At 37.7% G+C, this 24611-nt stretch overlaps 1 protein-coding gene across 6 annotated transcripts in view; it reads right to left on the reverse strand.

Moving 5' to 3' along the window:
• Positions 1 to 16524, reverse strand: part of ITPRID2 (ITPR interacting domain containing 2) — a 97560-nt gene extending 81036 nt beyond the window's left edge. For 2 of the 6 annotated variants that reach the window (XM_055572018.1, XM_055572019.1), the window contains exons 1-2: positions 16309 to 16499; positions 15925 to 16021 (exon numbers count right to left, since the gene is read on the reverse strand). The gene's annotated coding sequence lies outside the window, so the exon portion shown is untranslated. Of the gene's footprint in view, positions 1 to 15924; positions 16022 to 16308 lie in introns of all 6 variants that reach the window. The other 4 variants (XM_055572014.1, XM_055572015.1, XM_055572020.1 and 1 more) reach the window with 3 other exon arrangements.
• Positions 16525 to 24611: the final 8087 nt, after the last annotated feature.

The raw sequence follows: 24611 nt of genomic DNA on the forward strand, positions 1-24611 counted from the left end.
AAAAAGTTAAATGTAGAATTACCATACCAATAATTCTACAACAAGGTACACAAGCAAGAGAATTGAAAACATATGTTCGCATCAACATGTGTACTAATGTTCATAGCAGCAATATCCACAATAGACGCAAAGTGGAAACAACCCAAATATCCATCAACTCATTTATGGATAAACAATGGTGGCACATTCATGCAATGGAATATTATTTGGCAACAAAAAGGAATGAAGTACTGATACATGCTACAACATGAAGGAAGCTTGGAAACATTATGCTTAGATGAAGGATACCACTCACAAAAGGTCACATATTGTATGATTCTATTTGTACAAAAAGGTCCGAATAAGCAAATCTATAGAATCAGAAAATAGATGATTTGTTACTTAGTGCTGGGTTGGGGTAGAGGGAGTGGGGACAGGGAATGACTACTGATAGTTCTTCTGGGGGTTCTTTTGAGGATGATGAGAATGTTTGAAAATTAGATAGTGGTAACAGTTGCACAGTTCTGAAAATATACTAAAACTCACTCAACTCTACCCTTTAAATAAGAGTGAATTTTGTAGCATGTAAATTATATCTGAATAAAGCTATTTAAAAAGCATATGGACAGTTCAAGCATGTGGGAATCACAGCTGGATGGCAAAATATCCCTGTTGGTACACCGAGGTTGTGCTACATAATAGAGGAATATACAGCAGCATGAAACCCTGTCCTGAGGAATGCAGATTATACAAAGGCAATAGAACTCTTCCCTTCAGGGTCAGTTCTATTCACAGGCAGGGCAAGAACCTTGGGTTTAAGAGGTGTTCAAAGCCCATTTGCTTACATTTTCTCCTCAGTTTATTGCTTCAAGGTCTGAAATGCCTTTTTATAGGTCATCCTCTGGAATAAGTCATGAATAACTTTATTAAAATAGAAATGCTGTATGTGGAAATGCATAGTACATTAACTTATTAACACTAATAAGAATAAGCTTATTATGAACTTACTTAGCCATGCGTTTCAGTAAGGTCCTAAAGGAATGAAATGTTAATTAAAATTGAAGAGAAAAAATCTGGTACCTGGAACACTGCCCCAAGTATGAATTTTAGAAGCAAAATCTGAAAAACATAGATTCAAAATGTGGCATGGCATGAAAGACTTTTTTTTTTTGCATATCTTAATTTACCTTGCCTTACCTTTCTTGCTATGTAAATCAAAATGTAGGCTAGATTTATACAATTTTATTCTTTGGTTCTTTAAGCTTTAGCAGGCAAGTGGGAAATCTAGGATTATAAATCATAATCCTTGGCAGTGAAAATTTACAGAAATGTTTTTAAGAAAGCAAGTGTCGTGATCAGGTGTTTTAGAAATATCATTCTGTCTGCAATGTGAACAGATTTGTGGAAACAAGACTGATTGTGGGGAGATAGTATAGGGATCATCAACCCACCAAGAGGGAATGTCGATTACTTCAAACTGAAAACATCTGCAGAAAGTAATCTTATCAGAACTTCCCTTATCTGACTAAAGCAGTGCCTTATGGGAACCAGCTGCCACAAACCCAGTCTCTGGGGAAGTCTCTAGTCAGACAGGTGGCTGGCCTTGGGCGCTGGGGCATTCCAGAAAATTTTATACACGAGCCTCATCAGAACCTTCCATCTTTTGAATCCCTTATCTCCCCCACCCCTCTTCATTAAAACTGTATACAAACCCTTACTCCTAGATGTTTGGGGAGTCACTTCTTATGAGGTATTCTCATTTGCATGTGAAAATTAACTTTTCTTCTGTCAATCCGTCTGTCATCAATTAATTTTCAGGCCCCTAACCACTTGGACATAAGTTGGTAGAGCACGTTTTTTCCTTCCAACAATAGGTTAGGAGGCTGTTTAACTAATGCTGGTGAAAAGACAGTGGTGGTTTGTATTAGGGTAACAATAGAAGGAAGAGAGGGGTTCCCTGGTGGCTCAGATGGTAAAGAATCTACCTTTATTGCAGGAGACCCAAGTTCAATCCCTGGGTTGGTAAGACCCCTGGGGAAGGAAATGGCAACCCACTCCAGTATTGTTGCCTGGGAAATCGTATGGATAGAGGAACCTGGGGGGCTACAGTCTGTGGGGTTACAAAGAGTTGGACATGACTTAGTGACTAACACACCGAGAAGGAAGAGAGATGTTTCCAGCAGAATTAACAGGGCTTGGGGTTTGGTTATGGTCGGGAGGGAATAGGGAGAACATGGGAATGTATCCTAGGTCTCTTCCCAGGACTCTTCAAAAACTTAATACCCTGCTGGTATTAAGCAGGGTGAATGGCCTTGAATGGCCTTCAAGATGTGAGTATGCTAAAAAAAAAACCTGTCTGTGTGTGTGGGTGGGGGGACAGGTGGGCAGCTCAAGAGCAGATAACAGAATTTCTCATGGAAAAAAAAAATGTCTTATTTAGCAAAAACATTTTAGTGAACCATCTTTGATCTGCATTTGGAGCTTGTCTAAATGAGCTAAAAAGTGGACAAAGAAGACATTGCCTGCATAATGAAGAAGAATGTTTTGCTTCAGCCAGAGGTGGATGAATCAAGTGTTCCAAGACCAGGAAAAGCAGTGAAGAATAACAGGAGGTAGGGGAGATGGCCCTGCAAGACATCAGGGGCTAGATCCTGAACACAGGTCCTGCCTAGTAGCAAGTACTGCCAATGGACAGAGACATCTGATATTCACTTTCATAGTATGTGCCATGCTGTGCTGTGATACAGTGCTCTTGCATCCCAAGATACACACCCAAATATTTAACCCAACTGCCTGGTGTGATTGTGTTTCAGGGAAATACATGAGTACACTTGTGTTTTATATTTGCATTTGTGCAGAATGGATGGTCAGGAAGCGACAGTTAGAACTGGACATGGAACAACGACTGGTTCCAAATAGGACAAGAAGTACATCAAGGCTGTATATTGTCACCCTGCTAATATTTAACTTATATGCAGAGTACATTATGAGAAACGCTGGGCTGAATGAAGCACGAGCTGGAATCAAGATTGCTGGGAGAAATATCAATAACCTCAGATATGCAGATGACACCACCCTTATGGCAGAAAGTGAAGAAGAACTAAAGAGCCTCTTGATGAAAGTGAAAGTGGAGAGTGAAAAAGTTGGCTTAAAGCTCAACATTCAGAAAACTAAAATCATGGCATCTGGTCCCATCACTTCATGTTAAATAGATGGAGAAACGGTGGAAACAGTGGCTAATTTTTTTTCTGGGCTCCAAAATCACTGCAGATGGTGATTGCAGCCATAAAATAAAAAGATGCTTACTCCTTGGAAAGAAGTTATGACCAACTTAGACAGCATATTCAAAAGCAGAGACATTACTTTGCCAACAAAGGTCCATCTAGTCAAGGCTATGGTTTTTCCAGTAGTCATGTATGGATATGAGAGTTGGACTATAAAGAAAGCTGAGCACCAAAGAATTGATGCTTTTGAACTGTGCTGTTGGAGAAGACTCTTGAGAGTCCCTTGGACTGCAAGGAGATCCAACCCGTCCATCCTAAAGGAGATCAGTCCTGCGTGTTCATTCGAAGGACTGATGTTGAAGTTGAAACTCCAATACTTTGGCCACCTGATACGAAGAGCTGACTCATTGGAAAAGACCCTGATGCTGGGAACAGTTGAAGATGAGAGGAGAAGGGGATGACAGAGGATGAGATGGTTGGATAGCATCACCGACTCAATGGACATGAGTTTGAGTAAACTCCGGGAGTTGGTGTTGGACAGGGAGGCCTGGTGTGCTGCAGTCCATGGGGTTGCAAATTGTTGGACATGACTGAGCGACTAAACTGAACTGAACTGATGCAGAATGGATAGAAGAGGAAGGATGTGAAAGAGATAATTCAGCAGTAGTAGGAACTGAAAGAGTAAAGTGGGGAGGATGAACCCCCTGACCTTTACCACATCTATTGGGAAGTAGGGTAGCAGGCGGGGTGGCAGCAGAAAAACCCCAAGAAAATTATGTTTCACACTATATGTGAGACCCAGGGTAGGGGCAGAAGCAGTGCCATTTCCAGTCAACTATTGTAGGCTACTCTGAGTGAAGGGGGTGACCAGGACCTCCATGCTGCTGATACATGTATAAATAGCTAAATGAGAATCTTTTAAATCATGTATTCATAAATCTAACTGCTGAATTTCCTCATTCTTCGTTTCTATGCAAAAATGTGAGTATTTCTCTATTTGTGAACATAGGTTATCTTGGACGCACGGCTAATGGTTCAGAGTACTAAAGAAGCTATTTCACATGTGTGATGTACCAGTTAGGTGGATGAGTTGAGCGTTGGGAACACAAAAGATAATATTGTCTGGAATAGAAAATAATATTGGACCATTTTTAATCTTATGACTCAGTGCTTCAACAAGACAGGTTTTTCTTAATGAAGACTTCTGAACTAATGAAAATGTCTAAATTCCAGTATAAAACCAGTGCTTTCCTACCTGGAATATCTATTAAGTCAGTGAAATATATTTTGAAGGAAAATACATTGAATGTCTTATATAACATTTTAAAGTTTATTTTCTTATTGTTTCAACTATTCTCTGCAGAGTCATCCTTGAAACAGAGCAATTTAGAAGTTAAATTATGTACCTGCAAATTATCCTCAGGAGTTATTTTTTAAAAATCATGTCCTTCATTCATGATTTTCATGGAGACATGAGTATACTAGCAAATTACTGGCGGTCTCTGTTGTTACCACCAGGAACTCTGATGAAAAATAATTGTTTTCTCCTCCTGTTGAGATCACCGCAATGTGTAGCACAGTACTTTTAATTTTTAAAAAGGATCTAATAGAATACACCAGGAAAAAAAACTGTAAAATGAAGGTTTTTTAAAGTTGTAAGTTGCACGTGTTTGTTCTTCTGAGTTGTATATTGTACCAATAAAAGGTATAAAACTACACTATTTTGGTTCTATGATAATGGATCAATTTAAAAACTTTTAGTACATCAAGTTTTTTAGATTCTGTGGAAAATTTTAAATTAAATTTATTTACTTTTTCAGCAGTGAAAGAAAAGTACAAACAGAAGCATTGTAGTTGGCCACTGTTATCTGTTATCTGTCCAGGCAGTTATGTGCAGTGGTTAGTAATGGTCAGTGTATCACCGAGCTAGCCTAACCTTAATTAGCCTGACATACTAACCAGTGATAGTTAAAATGAAGTTAGTTTTTTTATCTTTGAAAGGTTTAGCTTGTCACCAAGGCTGGTTCCTAACATCATCTTATAGAAAAGATATGTTCCTAGATCTTTCACATGAAACCATAGACTTTCCACATACAACTTTTAAGTAAGAGTCACTATCTCTAAGATGTATGGTGGCAGAACATTTTTGCAATAGCTCCACAAAATGGGAAGTGAACAAAATGTCTCTGTTTTTGGAAATAACAATTCAGGAAATGAAACATAACTAGTCCTTTTATTTTGGCTCCTTTCCCCAGTCTGTTAATTACATTGTCTAACCAAAATTGGATGTTTTATTATTATAATTAGACCTCTCCAGTAGTTTTCTCATAGTTTTAGTTCTCTCTGCCATTTGAAGAAATCTCAAGAAGAGTAATAGATGGTTCACTAATAACATATTCTCCTCCTCTCAGACCCTTAATGCTGTAGATAAAGAGTTAGACTCTATAAGAGTCTATTTGCATGTATGGAATGAAATCATTAAAAGTAAATTTTTAGCAATATTTTTTCCCTAGAGTATAAGTATTCTGGACTTTTTGGGAAAATTTCAGCAAAGGAAATCCCTTCTTTCTAATAAAAGAAATATTGGGCATTTGTAGGAGTAACCACGTTTATCACAAAGAAAAATGGGAGGATAATGAAAAGTTTTATTTTACTAATTAGAAAGAAGATGTCAATATTAATGTTAACTATTATTTTCAATTAGCCATTATTTCCCAAGAAATTAACACCTGCTATGTTATTCCGTATTCTAAAATACAACAGGTTTCAAGTCTTGAAGTCAGTCAAAAATGAGAATAATAAAAGATTGTAGCTTAAACTCTCTCACCCCTTCAGCTTCAAAAGATTTGTACACACTTTACCCAGATGATTAACATACCTAGTAAAGTTTTGAGTCTCCATCATCAGCCATTTGCAGCATTTGTGGGAGTGGGAGAAATGAGAGAAAATTCCTCTCGCGTTTCCCTCCCACTGTCCTTTCTTCATGATAAAGGTCACAGTTTTGCTTAAAGATTGGCTTATAGACTGTTGTAGCTAAAACAGACTCTTTCAGTCATCTAGGTTCATGTTCTTATTTTACACAGAAGAGGAAACTAAGATCCAGAGAATTTAAATGACTTGCCCAAGATCACAAAGCTAAAAATAATGGGATAAGAGCTAGAAAATACCGAGCAGGAAGAGTTTTCCCTGTAAATTATTTTTGTGTGTGTGGTTGTTAGTTCAAATATGTTAGCCCTATAAAATGTTAATTCAGGTGAGCCTACTAAAAATACTTATTGTTTCTTGATATAATAAAGATGGGGAAAAAAATCCAGAGGAATGAAAAGGGAAGTGGTCCACAGATTAAGTGAGACACAGCATATGTGCTTTGATTTTAAGGCTTTGGGTCAAAATCACACTTAAAATCTTGGTAACCAAAAAGAATCTTGTTCTTGGAATGCTGGTAGGGACCTGAATTACTCATAAGCCTCTTAGGAAAGAATTCACCATTCATTTGATATTGCAGTGATTCTTGATCAGAATCAAGAAAGGCAAGCAAGTCTTGATCAGAAAGACAAGCAAGCCGTTTTTACTGTTAGGAGCCTAGTCATACATAACAAATCCCTCGGAAACCTTCGATTGAAGGACCATCTATTTTGAATGATTTTAGTATGGAGTAGATGCTCTACCATTCTTTCCCTATTGGTGCCTGCACAGCAAACTTCACGTACTTGTATCAGGGAGTCACAGCATCCAAAAATGATAGCATTTCTAATTGTAGACTTACTCGACTGACAACCATTTCCGAAGTATTGCCGAATCATTATTCTAAAAGGTTTAATTGAGGAGTACTCAAATGCCAATATTCAGAGTAAAGTAACTCCAGTGAAGTCATTGGCTTTGGACCAAATATTTGGATCATTTGATAACTTAAGCGACAAGCCTAGCTTCTGGTTTTCCTTCTACTCAATTCCTCCTCCTCCCCCCCCCCACAAAGTATGTCTGTTACTGCCAGAGGATTAAAAATTCCTTTCTAATCTACTTTCACGGGTAGGAGACTGACCAAAAGCTCCATGGGGTCTTAATTTAAGTTTTCCATTTTGCTAAAAGGTAAGAAAGAAGCACTCTACCTTTATTTCTGAAGTCTCTAGGAACAAGTTTAGCCTAATATGATATGAAAATCCAACATTCAAAATAATATCTGGCATTTTCTTGACATTCCAGAGGCATGCTTGAAATAAATTGATGACAAAAGGAGCTAAAAATGGTGAAGGAAATTACAGAAGTGTTTGACTATCATCCAAAAGATTCTAACAGAGGAAAATTTCCCCCCATCCCACAGTCATCTTAAGGCTTTGTACTAAAGACTGCTGCAGATTTTAACTGGTTGGCAAAATATATAGCAGGTGACAAAATATTTTTGACGTGGTAGCTAAAAAATTTTCTTTTTCATTACTTACTTGACCATTTTATAAACAAACATAATAATTAGGAAACAAAAAATCAGGAGTAGGAAACTATATTCAATATCCTACAATAAACTATAATGGAGAAGAATATGACGGAGAACATACATATACATACATGTATACGTAGGCTTTCCAGGTGGCACTAGAGGTAAAGAACCTGCCTACCAAGTCAGGAGACACAGGTTCAATCCCTGGACCAGGAAGATCCCCTGGAGGAGGGCCTGGCAACCCACGCTAGTATCCGTGCCTGGAGAATCCCATGGACAGAGCAGCTTGGTGGGCTACGGTCCATAGGGCGACAAAGACTTGGACATGACTGAAGTGACTGAGCACGCATTCACACGCACATACGCATGCACACACACACACACACACATATATATATAAAACTGAATTACTTTGCTGTGTAGCAAAAATTAACAGAACATTGCAAATCAACTATATCACAATAAATTTTTTAAAAATTCAGGACTAATTTATATGTGATAGAGTCCTCTATTTGAAAACAGCGAGGCTCCTCAATCTTTTATAGCAAATAGAAACTCTCCAGTGCTCAAGTATTTGATTCTCTGGACTCCCTCTGTGTCTCCCTGCCCCCATTGAAATACTGTGAACAACTTTTCATGCTTACTCTTATGAATCAATGTGAAATTTGACACTTTCCCTTCCTCATTTCAGATATGACTCATTACTCTTGGTGTAATCTCCAAGGACCAGAAGCTCTACTTAAAAGTGAGTAACAAAAGAAGCATCTTTAATTCAACCTGGTTTACCTAGAGAACTCTAATAGTTATTGTTCACTGCCTGCTTAAGTATGCGTTATAAAGCTGAGTGCTTGAAGCTTCCGCTCTTCCGCCTTCCCTGGGAGAACAAATGCAGAGAAGCTGGAGAGGTAAGCTGACTGTTACACCTTAGACCTGAAGTTTATCAGCAGTTCTACCTAACCATCCATTATCTCTGGGATGCTATTGGATTTTAGCTTTAGGAGCATTTTATTTATTTCCAAGATTTTGGATCATCTTTCTCTCAGACCTCTCTAACTGTGCATACGGAAAGTAATAGATCTGAGCTACTTCTTAAAAACCTTTCTCATTTAAAGCTTGACCTCTTTTCTGCTGTGTGATAACCACTACTCCACCCCCGAGTCTCTCTCAGACTAGAAAGTGCTGTGGAGCTCAATCCACTACAGAAATCTTAAATCATCTAGAAAAGCCTGTGGTCTTTTAAACAAGAAGGAAGCATGAATATAGTACTTGAAGTAAAATTCTGCTTACCCTTACTTGAAAATGAGGGGATGGGGAAACTGAGGCCCCTTTACTTTTCCAAATCCTAGAAACATCTAGTCCTGAGAGAAATTGTTTCTTGGTCTAGAAGCTGAGAAGGATTTAAGTTAAACAATGATCCTTTTTCCATTTCTTAAAAAAAAAAAAAAAAAAGGCCAGCAGAGGCAAATGTTCTGTTGGACAAATTGTTTCAGCAGATGTTCATTGTCCCAGGGAGAAAACAGCCCCTACTTTGCAGCTTAGCATTTGCAAATTTAGAAACTTAAAATATTTTTAACTTGAAATGGTCCATGTGGTATGAGTGAGATGTAAATATTAAAATCATTTCTGTGGCTACATTAGCTATATCTGATACAGTGATGCAACAATTGTCATCTATCTGTGCTTTTCAAGTTTCTATAGATTGTTTGTTTGTTTTTTTCCCCTCAATCATTTATAGTTTTTCACCTGGAAGAATATTAATAATGTACTAACATTTTGAGAATACTTATGATGTACTAAGTACTAGTAATTATCCTATGACGTAAGTGCTGTAAGGATGGCTATTTTAAAATGTGGAAACCAAGGCTCACAAAGATTAAATAACTTATCTAAATCACAGAGCCAAGGAGTGAAAACTGAATTTGAATGTAGACAGCTGGACTCTAAGACAGGGATAGTCTAACTTTTTTCTGTAAAGGGCCAGATAATAAATATTGGATGCTTTTTAAGCCATAACACCTATATTGCAAATATTCGACTGTGTCTTTGCAGAACAATAGCAGCCTAAGACAATATGTAAATGAGTGAGCATGGGTTGTTCCAAGAAAACTTTATTTATGGACCCTGACATTTGAATTTCATTTAATTTTCATATGTCACAAAGTATTATCTTTCTTTGAATTTTTTTCAACTGTTTAAAAATGTAAAAACAATTCTTACCGCATGGGCTGCACAAAACCACAGGACAGGCTGAATTTGGCCCACGGACTAGCCTGTCAGTCCTGGCTCAAAGTTCTTAAGGATTGAATTATATTTTTAGTAGTGTCTTTTAATAATTTTTTTAAAAAGCAGTTTATAAAACTATATTTACATTCTAGCATTTTTAAGTCAGACTTTATCATAGAAAACTGTATTTTGGGAAAAAAGATTTGCTTTTTATATTATATGTATTAGGTTGGAACATATGAAATTTGCCAATTTTGATTGGGCTGCTTGACCTATAAAAGTGAAAATGTTTCAATATTAATATTTATAAATGTCTGTTGTCTCAGAAGGTAACTCTTACTTTATTAGAGTAATAAAACACAGGCTAGTGACCAGGGAAACATAAACAATTTAAGAATCAGATGTGTAACAAACTAGATGATCATTAAGTTCCCTTTACAATCTTTTCTATGAAATGAATTATGATAGTCTAGGAGTTATAAAGAAAGGGGAACATCATATTACCACTTAATTTCTCTTTGATAAGTACTAAATTGTAATATCTCATTTAGTTTCCATAATGACACTATGCTGCTGCTGCTGCTAAGTCGCATCAGTAGTATCCGACTCTGTGTGACCCCATAGACGGCAGCCCATCAGGCTTCCCCGTCCCTGGGATTCTCCAGGCAAGAACACTGGAGTGGGTTGCCATTTCCTTCTCCAATGCATGAAAGTGAAAAGTGAAAATGAAGTCGCTCAGTCGTGTCTGACTCTTCGCGACCCCATGGACTGCAGCCCACCAGACTCCTCCGCCCATGGGATTTTCCAGGCAAGAGTACTGGAGTGGGGTGCCATTGCCTTCTCTGAATGACACTATAAGATAAGTGTTTTTACTGAGTTTATATTGAGACAGTCTAGATTCTTGCCCAATTCAGTGCCTTAATCGATGACAAAGTTGGGTCCTGAACAAAGATGAAAAGATTCCTCCTTTTTTCGCTCACACAACATAGGCAATTTCACTGTAATCTGTCAGTACCACTACGACTTTTAACATAAAAATTTTAAAAATATATTCTTTTCAAATTCATTGCTAGAAAACCAATTATAAAGGCATAGTATTAGAATTGCTCTCATTTTCAGTAAACTCTAGAAAACATACTCACTTAATTGTTAAACATTTTTGTAGCCGCATTTATATTGTTTCTTTGGAATTTTTACACGAATAATCTCTGACTTGGGTATGATCTCAATTTATTTTTAAACAGACGAGTGGAAGAAAATGAGAATCATAGCTTTTGGTAAACAGAAACTTCACAAGCTAAATGATTACTTGAAACTGATTGATAGGTTTAAAAAGTGAGAATTTTAGAGTATCAAATCTCTTTTTTCACTTATTAATATATTAGCAGAACTTTTAACTCCTATATGTACTAGGAAAACAATTATGCATACACTGAGAAAAAAAGCATTTGAAAAGGAAAGAAGCTACAAAGTAAAATCAAAAGAAATATCTAGATTAGATTATTAAAATTATTAATACCTTTCTTCATTTATACTTCTCATTCCCTCTCTAAAGAAGAAACCAATAATTTCATCAGTGGCTACTAAGGAATAAACTATGACATTGGTAAGAAATTCTGAAGAATTCCTCAGGGATAAAAATATCCTCACAAGGAAATGAATTACTCTGGGATACAGTTACCCTGGAACTTTTTTCTTCTTTTCTTTTCCCTTTCTTTTATTTCCCTTTCCCTTTTTTCTTGGCATAGCGAATAAAATAAATTTCAGGCACAGTTGGCTTCTTTCCACTCACAACTTTCCATCCTTACTTTTATGTCTTTTTTTCCTAAATGCCATATTGACTTCTCTTACTAACATTATTTCAACTCATCAAACTATATTTTCCTTCATTCAAAATTTACTTCAAAAGTCAGTCTTCTCTAGAATGCACATCAAGAGACATCTGCCAGAAAGTGAAATTCAAAAATTAGTAAAAAGGTTCTTGGCAATTCCAAAGAAACAGAGGGTTTACATGAAAAAAATGTATGAACAGACTTTTGCAACGTGGTTGAAGAAAGGGAGATTTTCGATCTTCTGATTTCCACTAGAATGTAATCACAGCAAAAATATGATTTTTATCTTACTTACCACTGAATTTTCAACAAAAAGTGTTTTTGGAACATGATAGGTGCTCAGTAAATATCTACAGAATGAATGAATGGCTATTGAAAAGTAACTTCAGACATGAAATCAGGAGCACAACAATTAAGCAGATGATATTATATTATTGTCTTGCTTTAATGAGTCTTCTTTATTCTTTATTCCCTCATTCACAACGAGGGAAATATTGTACAAGTCACTTGGACACAGCACTATTTAGTAATATGACATGACATGAGTTTAAAGATAATGTGACCATTGTCATATTTATTTTGTAATAATCAGATTCCAAAAAGCAGATTAACAGATAATAAGCAGTTTCCAAAAAGTTCAATTAAAAATTAGGTATGATCCTAGAGGCCAATATTATAAATAAAAGGAATGAAGGCACATGAGATTTCAGATTTTAGAAAACAACTCTAACCCATAATCATATATTTAGCCAGGATAAGATTTGTGAAGCCTGAAAAGCCACGTTTCTCAGTCTCAGCATTATTGACATTTGGAATCTGATACTTCTTTGCAGTAGGGATTGTCCTGTATGTAATGAGATGTTTAGCAGCTTCCCTGATCTCTACCCACTAAATGTAGGGAATGCCACACCTCCTTTCTTGGGAAACCAAAAAATATCTTCAGATATTGCCAAATTGAGAACAACTGCTCTGAAGGAAAGAAGAGAGACAATATTCTCAGGTTTTAGAAATACTTATATTATAAGCAAACGTGGAAAAAGGAATTTATAAGAGTGATTCAAAAATCACATCACTGCAGCTGAGAAATTTAAAATGCCAGTTTAAAAAACTATACTAAGAATAAAAGAAAGGAACATCTCCTGTGGCTTATCACAGCAAGATAAACTTTGGTGCTCATTGTGTATAGATAAACAATAGGACCATTAACATTATGAAAATATTTTGCATAGTCTTCTCCATTCAGACAAATAATCTTCTAATATTACAGACCGTTTTTAGGTAAGAGAGAAAGAAAGTACTTTATTCCTTTATACATTATTGTGATTTCTAAAATTTGGTAAATTTCATATCACAAGAGTAGGGGAAATTATCAAAGGCACAATAATGTTTTTAGAAACATTTGAAATTGTTTTAAAAGTTGTACCATAAAGTAAACAATCCAGATTTTTATAAAAATAATTTAAAATAGGTGGTGTTAAAAAATTGCTAAGCTACTTAGTAAGGATCCCTGAAATGATTCTAGAACGATCAAAGACATACTGAGTGCCTGTAATAGAAGAATTGACTGTCAAAAACCTTGATTGCACTGTATATGTCAAATTACTCTCCTACTTGACTGGGTTTCTTGAATTGTAGATCAGTGTGATACTAAAAATACAGTGAATTTTGATTTCCACAAAGGGTTTGTGAAATATTCTTAGGCTATCTATGTTCTTGCAGACAGACTTGAAAAGCATGGGCAGATTGAGAGTTCAGTTTGTTTTCCCTACACCACCAGATGAGTATTCCCCCTACCTTCAGAAGGCTCCTTGTTATAAAGCTTTTTGGGAATCTCTAGGAGCCTGGTGGGCTGCCGTCTATGGGGTCGCACAGAGTCGAACACGACTGAAACGACTTAGCAGCAGCAGCAGCAGCAGGACTCCTCAAAATGAATGTTCAAAGTCATTAGACTCAATAATCAATAAGTGGCCTTCAAAGTCTATCATCTTATGGTATTTCAACCACTGTGATCTGCAAACTGTCAGTGCCATTCAGTCTGTCTTTAATTAAGGTTGAACAAAAATCTTATAGATTTATTCCCATCCCATCTTAGGAGGACATCATACTTTTTGTAAAATTCTTAATCCACAAAGAAGCAAATCAGTATCAGTTAGTATTTGTTTAGTTTAAAAAATAACACTCAAATAAAAACAGGATTTATTGTTACACTATTAAGTATATTTAATAGTTTACTAATGTCACAATCATTTGGTTATACTGACAGAGAAGAAATGGTGTGCTAGATGAGAAAAAAAATCTGCCTATCAGATATTGTATCAGTCTGAGTTCTGCTCTACTCCACCCATTCCACATGTTCACCTGTCACCTTGCTCCAATAAATACAAAATGACTAGGCAAAAACTTTACTAGCATAGATATTTTAAGCACCATGTCTTAGCTGCTTCAGTCGTGTTCAACTCTTTGTGATCCCATGTACTTTAGACCACAAAGCTCCGCTGTCCATGTGATTTTTCAGGCAAGAATAGTGGAGTGGGTTGCTATGCCTTCCTCCAGGGGATCTTCTTGACCCAGGGATCAAACCTTGTCTCCTGCATTGCAGGCAGGCTCTTCACTGCTGAGCCACTGGGGAAGTACATTAAGCACCATAGTACTAATAATATCAAAAGTATATTTTCAGGCCAAAGAGAGCTTTTTAACAAGATGAAAAAAGAAATGTAAGCTAGAATGAAAATTTTAAATTTACATCTTACCTGGGAAGAAGTACACTGTTTCAAAAATGGTACTAAGTCACACCAAGTGTACATAACTATAGCCATGCACTTATCTAAATGGGCTGCTTAATTTTACAACTACATAAATTAAAATATACAGTGTAATGAATTTGTGATAACTGATAATACTGTGATTTATTGCTTTACTTTAAAAAGTATAGAAATTCTAGAAAGGAGATTCCAATTTGACAAGCTAAAAATAAATGGATGGTTTGCATGTCATATTCAATCATCACTTCATGATAATGATTCATATTATTTCACATAATAGTTTCCTAACCAGAGTATTGGTTCACTGCTGGAAAACCCAAATCATATTATCAGGTAAAGGCATGCTGCATTGCTTTCTTTCCAGCATCAGTGAGGGTCCTTATTGCACAGGTCATCTTTATACTCAGGTGTCTTCAAACTCTGAACAAATGGAAACTTACTTAATGAGACAACAAACATTTGACCTGACTTGTATCCATGATGATGATCTTCCTTGTAAAAGAAATATATCCCTAGGAAACCCAGAGCCATGGAGAAGAGGAGGCAAAGCATGACTTTGAAAGAGAGAATCAATAACAGCACTCAGCTAGGATCCTCTGCAAATTTGACAAAGCTTGTTTTCAACATATAGTCTATGTAAACTGTGTGATGCTGTAAGTTTAAGTTCACAGGGTTGCAGAGTTCAACCTGCAGGCTTGTGAAAGTATGAACTCTTTAAGAGTGAGAAGGTAATTTGGCCTAACAAACTCAATACAGAGTCCTTGTCAAGCACTTACCCCAAATTATTACCCAAGGTAAGCGTTACATTGCCTGGGAGCAGCTAACTTTAAATCAAGAAATGCTATTTTCCTTCCTGAGAAATAAGAGTGAATTTTTTGTTTGTATCACATTTGGTCCATGTACTCACAATGAGTACAAGGACCCCTATTTTGTCGACATACTCATAAGGAAAATAGCCAACAGAAAACAGATAAGATAGAGATTTTTTTAAAAAGAGAGACAAGTAACCAAGTTACTTGTTATGTACTTGATACATAAGATCAACAAGTGTTCCTTTTGAAGTTCACAAATATAAAGTCCATGTCTCAGCTGGAAACAGTCAGATTTGAAATCTTTTCTCCAAATAGAAATAATGATATTTGCTTTCATAACAATTATTTTAGAAATTTCGACCCTAAATACACTCACTTCTCCATTTACATGTATCCACTATTTGGAAATCAATGAGAAATGAACTCTAGAGCCTGTCTCACAGACCTCTATTATTAGGGCTACCTCTTAAAAAAAATCTTTTTCCTCAGAACCTTCATCTGGAAGAAAAATCATTTTAGCATGCTTTTACTTGAAAACGATCCCAAGTAAAATCATCATTTCATATTCACTCATTCACTCATAAAAGCATTTAAGTGATTTAGGAAAAGTTAAACATGAGGGAGAGGATAGCACTTTCAAATAAATCCAAATCTTACCTGGTAAATTGAAATGGAACAACACCCTGAAATCCTTCTTGACTTGCCTCCTCTCCTCAAGGGACGACTAAATCACAGCAGCCAATATTCTTAAACCCTGAAAGAAAAATCAGGAAGCTTGATCTGTGCACATAATGGCCTGCACAATGTAAGAAAGCGCCGTTTCTTGGCAACTAGGAAACAATCCTTTTCAATTAACTCAGAGCAATTGGCCCACGTTTGTTGTTAAACAGAGTAAAGAAAATGCTCTAAGAACTCAAAAGAACCTTGGTAATAGCTCACCAAGAAAGTCAGGGCAGTTTGTTCATTTTGAAAAGCATTTTTAATTAATTGACTGCCCATTCGATGCGCCTAACCCTTTCCTAAGAATTTTTATTGACCTACCTGTTTCACTTCCCTGTTGCATATTATTTACTTAAAACCTCAGTCCTAAAGAGTTGGATTCGTTGTTGCAAAAACAGTGAAAAGCTGAAAGATAATTCTAACAAATCAGGGGTGTGTAATGTTATCTTGCATACTATTTGCACACTATATTTTGCTTTCTAAATCATCAGCTTGAATGTAGCCCTGAGTGCTCACATAATTCAAAACAGTTGTATCTTCTATTCTTTTCATTCTTAAAGACCACCTCCAGCAGGCACTAATTTCAGGTGATATGTAGGAAGTGTAGCTGGGCTAGGTTGATTTGTGTTGATTTAACTATCTGGGGGGATATGAATCATATATGAATACATAATTATCCTTGGGGAGATTGGTTCCAGCTCCCTAACCCCCACCGAGAGTAACAAACTCCATGGATGCTTAAATACTCTATGTAAAATGGAATAGTATTTACACATAACCTGTGCACATCTTCCCCTGTACTTTAAATCTTCTCTAGATTACTTCTAATACCTAATACACTATAAATACTATGGAAATAGTTTTTACTATGGTAACAAAGTCAAGTTTTGCCTTTTTGGAACTTTCTAAAATTTTTTTCTTCAAATATTTTTGATCCGTGGTTGATCTGTGAATGTAGAACCTACAGATATGGAGAACCAACCATACTTGTGAGAATTTGATGAACTCTTTGGGTGCTTTGCATTCTCCCGTACATATTTGAAATTTAATGTATTTATTGGGGTCCATATGTGGGACCCTTACTTAAGAATTTCTATTCCAAAAGGCAAGTGGTGAGGAAAATACGTTATGTATAGATAATTTTTGTGGCTAATCAAATTTTACCATTGCAAATGGTAAAGCTTTAACTATCAAGTATGTTTGTATCTCCAAAGTGAGAAGACATTTTAAGATAGATTATCTCCATATTCAACCAATGTCAAATGGGATAAATATTATCTTCACACAACCCCCCTCCCATTTTGCCAAGGTTGACCAAGAGCATATGTTGTCATGGTGTTTACTGTCAACAGCTCTTTTGTTTTCTTTTTTCCTTTTACCATCCAGATCTCTCTAAAATGTGTGTCATTTTTGTTGTGCTATCATTAATGGGCAATTCTTCTTAGGTAATATTTTTTAAAAATATAACTTTTTGGAGGGATTGTCTTCACACAAAGCACTTTCTCTGCGGGTGGGAATTTGAGGCAGTGTTGCACACTGTTGAAGGTGATGTGTTTAGGTAGACCTTCTGGCACCTTCAAATCACATTCTCAACAGCTGTATACACTTTCCATGGATAGAACTGGCCTGGATAATTTTATAAGTGTTTCTTCAACCTTTGTACTGACTCTTGCACTTGTTTGCTCCATGACCTCAGGTAGATTTGTTAAACATTTTGTGTCTCAGTTCCCTTATCTGTCAAATGAAGTTAATAATATTTACATCATAGGGTTATTTTGAGGATTGATTAAGATTGCATATGTAAAGCTTAAAACAGGGCCCAGCAAATGCTATGTGCTCAAAGGTTAGCTATATTGTTAACATTGTTGTGGTTGTTTGCGTTTCTGAACTGAGTAACTTTCAAGGTCCTTTTCAGATTCCCCAAATCCTATATAATCCTGATATAAAAATCTAAAGTTATGTAAACAAAGGCTTTTGAGATATATAAAATGACTCTCCTTCCTTTTTTTATAGATAAATCCTCATTCATCACATAATATGTTTAATATTTAGAGCTTTTATATGCCCTTTCACTAACAGAGAAAAATGACAATTGTTTTGAAAAGTGAAAAATGTCTTTTTCTTTCTGAAAAATGCATTCTTGTTAAACAGATTCACTTCATTTAACCAAATGCAGAGAGAAGCGGAAATTCTGCAAGAATCTTTTCTCATAAGACATTTTATCACATGCAATACAATTATTTGAAAAATCACTAGCTTTTCTTCTTATATTCTTAAAATGTATGGACCTTACTTCAGTTTTTAGCATCCATTTAGAAGTTAACCAGCAGCTGCAGATCCTAATATTTGAGAGGTAATGCATGCTTGTGAATATTTGCTGTAAAAACAGTCCAGCCAGAGTAGGCCATAAAGACTCCATCTGATCCTCTCCAGCTTAAAAGGCAGGTTTAACCCTAGGTCTTGGCTAAATGCATTGTGAAGCTTCCTCAATCAAATACAATGCCATCACTCTGCTAGGAGAAAATTCAAAATTATTTTGAGAGACCAAATAAACTAGCCTTCTTTGGAAAGATTGGATTCAGCTACTAAGTAGATATTAATTATCATATACTTGGTACATAACAATGCCTCCCTTGTTCTTTATTTCTAGCAGTCTTATTTGCCTCAGTATCTTGAAATAACAAATTCTGGAACAGGGGAAATTACCTATGAAATGTGCAAAAAAACTGAAAGGACAATATTTGTTTAAAAGTACTGAACTCTGGAGATTTTAACAGAAATACTCTGGAAAATTTCAATCCGATGTCTCTCTTTACAGAAGATTGGGTGTAATGTGAAAACAGTGCTGCATAAGCTACTGGGTAATGTGAATTCCTCATCAGAAATTCTGTAATAGCCTAAGTCTCAGAGTTATTTCCCTCCTATACTCTGAGAGGAGCTCTCCCAAGCCTGAGGTCAGGGGCGGCAGCCGAGAGGAGCTACCCCACATCTGAGGTCAATGGTGGCGGACGAGAGGAGCTACCCCATGGCCATTTCAGGGGTGGAGGCTGAGAGGAGCAAACCCATGTCCAAGGAGCAGCGGCTGCGGGGGCACAAGAGAGCTGAGAGGAGCTACTCCACGTTCAAAGTCAGGAGGGGCAACCTCAGCGCTTTGCTGGAGCAGCGGTGAAGAGATACCCCACGTCCAAGGTAAGAGAAACCCAAGTAAGACAGTAGGTGTTGTGAGAGGGCATCAGAGGGCAGAAACACTGAAACCATACTCACAGAAAACTAGTCAATCTAATCACACTAGGACCACAGCCTTGTCTAACTCAATGAAACCAAGCCATGCCGTGTGGGGCCACCCAAGATGGGCGGGTCATGGTGGAGAGGTCTGACAGAATGTGATCCACTGGAGAAGGGAATGGCAAACCACTTCAGTATTCTTGCCTTGAGAACCCCATGGACAGTATGAAAAGGTAAAATGATAGGATACTGAAAGAGGAACTCCCCAGGTCAGTAGGTGCCCAAAATGCTACTGGAGATCAGTGGAGAAATAACTCCAGAAAGAATGAAGGGATGGAGCCAAAGCAAAAACAATACCCAGTTGTAGATGTGACTGGTGATAGAAGCAAGGTCTGACGCTATAAAGAGCAATATTGCATAGGAGCCTGGAATGTTAGGTCCGTGAATCAAGGCAAATTGGAAGTGGTCAAACAGGAGATGGCAAGAGTGAACATTGACATTCTAGGACTCAGCAAACTAAGATGGACTGGAATGGGTGAATTTAACTCAGATGACCATTATATCTACTACTGTGGGCAGGAATCCCTTAGAAGAAATGGAGTAGCCATCATGGTCAAATGGAGTACTTGGATGCAATCTCAAAAACAACAGAACAATCTTTGTTCATTTCCAAGGCAAACCATTCAATATCACAGTAATCCAAGCCTATGCCCCAACCAGTAACGCTGAAGAAGCTGAAGTTAAACAGTTCTATGAAGACCTACAAGACCTTTTAGAACTAACACCCCCAAAAGATGTCCTTTTCATTATAGGGGACTGGAATGCAAAAGTAGGAAGTCAAGAAACACCTGGAGTAACAGGCAAATTTGGCCTTGGAGTACGGAAAGAAGCAGGGCAAAGGCTAATAGAGTTGTGCCAAGAGAACACACTGGTCATAGCAAAAACCCTCTTCCAACAACACAAGAGAAGACTCTACACATGGACATCACCAGATGGTCAACACCAAAATCAGATTGATTATATTCTTTGTAGCTAGAGATGGAGAGGCTCTATACAGTCAGCAAAAACAAGACCAGGAGCTGACTGTGGCTCAGATCATGAGCTCCTTATTGCCAAATTCAGACTGAAATTGAAGAAAGTAGGGAAAACCACTAGACCATTCAGGTATGACCTAAATCAAATCCCTTATGATTATACAGTGGAAGTGAGAAATAGATTTAAGGGACTAGATCTGATAGAATGCCTGATGAACTATGGATGAAGGTTTGTGACATTGCACAGCAGACAGGGATCAAGACCATCCTGATGGAAAAGAAATGCAAAAAAGCAAAATGGCTGCCTGGGGAGGCCTTACAAATAGCAGTGAAAAGAAGAGAAGCGAAAAACAAAGGAGAAAAGGAAAGATACAAGCATCTGAATGCAGAGTTCCAAACAATAGCAAGGAGAGATAAGAAAGCCTTCCTCAGAGATCAGTGCAAAGAAGCAGAGGGAAGCAATAGAATGGGAAAGACTAGAGATCTCTTCAAGAAATTCAGAGATATCAAGGGAATATTTCATGCAAAGATGGGCTCAATAAAGGACAGAAATGGTATGGACCTAACAGAAGCAGAAGATATTAAGAAGAGGTGGCAAGAATACACAGAAGAACTATACAAAAAAGATCTTCATGACCCCAGATAATCACGATGGTGTGATCACTCACCTAGAGCCAGACATCCTGGAATGTGAAGTCAAGTGGGCCTTAGAAAGCATTACTACGAACAAAGCTAGTGGAGGTGATGGAATTCCAGTTGAGCAATTTCAAATCCTGAAAAACGATGCTGTGAAAGTGCTGCACTCAATATGCCATCAAATATGGAAAACTCAGCAGTGGCCACAGGACTGGAAAAGGTCAGTTTTCATTCCAATCCTAAAGAAAGGCAATGCCAAAGAATGTTCAAACTACCGCACAATTGCACTCATCTCACACGCTAGTAAAGCAATGCTCAAAATTCTCCAAGCCAGGCTTCAGCAGTACGTGAACCGTGAACTTCCAAATGTTCGAGCTGGTTTTAGAAAAGGCAGAGGAACCAGAGATCAAATTGCCAAGATCCACTGGATCATGGAAAAAGCAAGAGAGTTCCAGAAAAGCATCTATTTCTGCTTTATTGACTATGCCAAGCCTTTGACTGTGTGGATCACAATAAACTGTGGAAAATTCTTCAAGAGATGGGAATACCAGAGCACCTGACCTGCCTCTTGAGAAACCTATATGCAGGTCAGGAAGCAACAGTTAGAACTGGACATGGAACAACAGACTGGTTTCAAATAGGAGAAGGAGTATGTCAAGGCTGCATATTGTCACCCTGCTTATTTAACTTATATGCAGAGTACATCATGAGAAACGCTGGGCTGGAAGAAGCACAAGCTGGAATCAAGATTGCTGGGAGAAATATCAATAACCTCAGATATGAGATGACACCACCCTTATGGCAGAAAGTGAAGAGGAACTAAAAAGCCCCTTGATGAAGGTGAAAGAGGAGAGTGAAGAAGTTGGCTTAAAGCTCAACATTCAGAAACGAAGATCATGGCATCTGGTCCCATCACTTCATGGGAAATAGATGGGGAAACAGTGGAAACAGTGGCTGACTTTATTTTTCTCAGCTCCAAAATCACTGCAGATGGTGATTGCAGCTATGGAATTCAAAGACGCTTACTCCTTGGAAGGAAAGTTATGACCAACCTAGATAGCATATTAAAAAGCAAAGACATTACTTTGCCAACAAAGGTCCATCTAGTCAAGGCTATGGTTTTTCCAGTAGTCATGTATGGATGTGAGAGTTGGACTGTGAAGAAAGCTGAGCGCCAAAGAATTGATGCTTTTGAACTGTGGTGTTGGAGAAGACTCTTGAGGGTTCCTTGGACTGCAAGGAGATCCAACCAGTCCATCCTAAAGGAGATCAGTCCTGGGTGTTCATTGGAAGGACTGATGGTGAAGCTGAAACTCCAATACTTTGGCCACCTCAGGTGAATAGTTGACTTATTGGAAAAGACCCTAATGCTGGGAGGGATTAGGGGCAGGAGGAGAAGGGGACGGCAGAGGATGAAATGGCTGGATGGAATCACCGACTCAATGGACATGAGTTTGGGTAAACTCTGGGAGTTGGTGATGGACCAGGAGGCCTGGCTTGCTGAGATTCATGGCGTCTCAAAGAGTCGGACAGAAGTGAGCGACTGAACCGAACTGAACTGATACTCAGAAAGTCCTCAAAGTTCAGTGCTCCAAACCCAAAGACCATAAAATGTAGCATGCTATACAGCATTTAGTAATAACTTTTGAATACCTTTATTTCTAATTAAATATAATATGAAAAATGATTCATGGGAAATATTACAATTTAAATAAAAATAAAATCAATGCTCTTACACAAAAAATATAGAAGTCACATAATTCTTCTGTGCTTAATCACTCAGTCATGTCTTACTCTTTGCAACCCCATGGACTACAGCCCATCAGGCCCCTCTGTCCCTGGGGATTCTCCAGGCAAGAATACTGGAGTGCATTGTCATGCCTTCCTCCAGGGATCTTCCCAACCAAAGGATCGAACCCAGGTCTCCCACATTGAAGGCAGATTCTTTACTGACTGACCCACCAGGGAAGCCCACAATTCAAATAAAAATAAACTCAAGGCTCTTATAGAAAAAATATAGAATTCACATAACCCTTCTACAGCTTATAAATTTGCAAACAGGGCACCAAATCTCATATGACACAAGCTGATGACTATGCAAAATAATTTTTATAGACAGTATTTAATGGTGAAATATTTTACAAAATGAAGTATTTTGTAAGCATTGACTAAAAACAGAAATAAAAGTTTAGCAGTTTATAGTCAATCAAGTCAAATATTTCTGAGTCCTCATTTTTGGAGCTGAGAAAAAAACGAGTATGAGAGACTAACCAAATGTCTGTCAGAAAGGTAATGTTTCTATAATCTAGGATTCTAGTTTTTAAGCCTCCAGTATGCAAGGAGATCCAACCAATCCATTGTAAATGAGATCAGTCCTGGGTGTTCATTGGAAGGACTGATGGTGAAGCTGAAACTCCAATACTTTGGCCACCTCATGTGAAGAGTTGACTCATTGGAAAAGACTCTGATGCTGGGAGGGATTGGGGCAGGAGGAGAAGGGACGACAGAGGATGAGATGGCTGGATGGCATCACTGACTCGATGGGCATGAGTCTGAGTGAACTCTGGGAGTTGGTGATGGACAGGGAGGCCTGGCATGCTGTGATTCATGGGGTTGCAAAGAGTCAGACACGACTGAGCGACTGAACTGAACTGAACTGAAGAAAGAGCTGATCTCATCTTCTGCTAGGGTGGGGAGGGATTCCCTTCCTACCCCACTCACCCCACCCACTCCACCCACCCCACCCCCCATCCACCCCCAAGAGTTACTGACTGAATGTCTTGAAGGAGGTCAGGAGATATGTATTTTAGTTCCCAGCACTGGCACCAGTGAGCTTAGGGCTACTGTTGAGAAATACAGGCAACTGGGGACTCTGCTTCTCTGACAGAGGGAACACTTGGATAATTGAAAGAGGAGGAAAGTAACCAAAAGGAAAAAATGTGATTGGTCATGAGGAAAAAGAGGAAAATACAACTCAGCTTCCCTGAGCCAGAGAATAGGATAGAGAAGGGTGAAGCATGAATCTTGAGAGGCAGAAGATGAAGACTTACCTGTAATGGCCTCCCATTTCCTACTTGTAATGACATGTAATAAAAGCCAAATGTCCTTACAATAGACTAGCAGACCTGACCTCTCTCAATTCTCATTTCTCACTATTCTGCCCTTACTGAGGACTTGGCTGCCAACCGTTCTTTAAAACACAGCATCCTTCTCTGCTTTCTTCACATTGTTTCTTAAATGTCCTCTTCTCAAGAACCTTTCTCTGATCACTCTATCTGAAAGCACAACCCCCACCTGACCCCACTGACTATTCCTATTCCCTTCTGCCTTCACTGTCTCTCATTTATTACCACATTTGATACTTAGTTTATTTTCTGTCTGCCTCCACTAGATCGTAGACTGTGTGATAGAAGGGATTTTTATCTGTTTTGTTTACTGGTATATCCCCAGCATCTAGGCACATTATATCTACTACTACACAGGATTAAAGAGGGTCCCCATTAAAAAGTACTGTGTTGTTAACATTTAGAGACAGGAGTTTTACTTAGCATGAGAAGTAGAGAAAAAATTATTTAGAAGATTCATTTTAAATTTCCCTGGGTTCTTCTAGGAAAAAGAAAAGTAAGAAGGAACTGAAGTATGGGAATCTTTTCAACTGTTATAGTGCTTCAAGGCATATTTATTTTCCATTCTTTCACAAAGGTAAGCATGGGTAGTTATTGTTTAACC

Source organism: Bubalus kerabau, chromosome 3 (genome assembly GCF_029407905.1).
Source record: "Bubalus kerabau isolate K-KA32 ecotype Philippines breed swamp buffalo chromosome 3, PCC_UOA_SB_1v2, whole genome shotgun sequence".
NCBI classification, from domain to species: domain Eukaryota; kingdom Metazoa; phylum Chordata; class Mammalia; order Artiodactyla; family Bovidae; genus Bubalus; species Bubalus kerabau.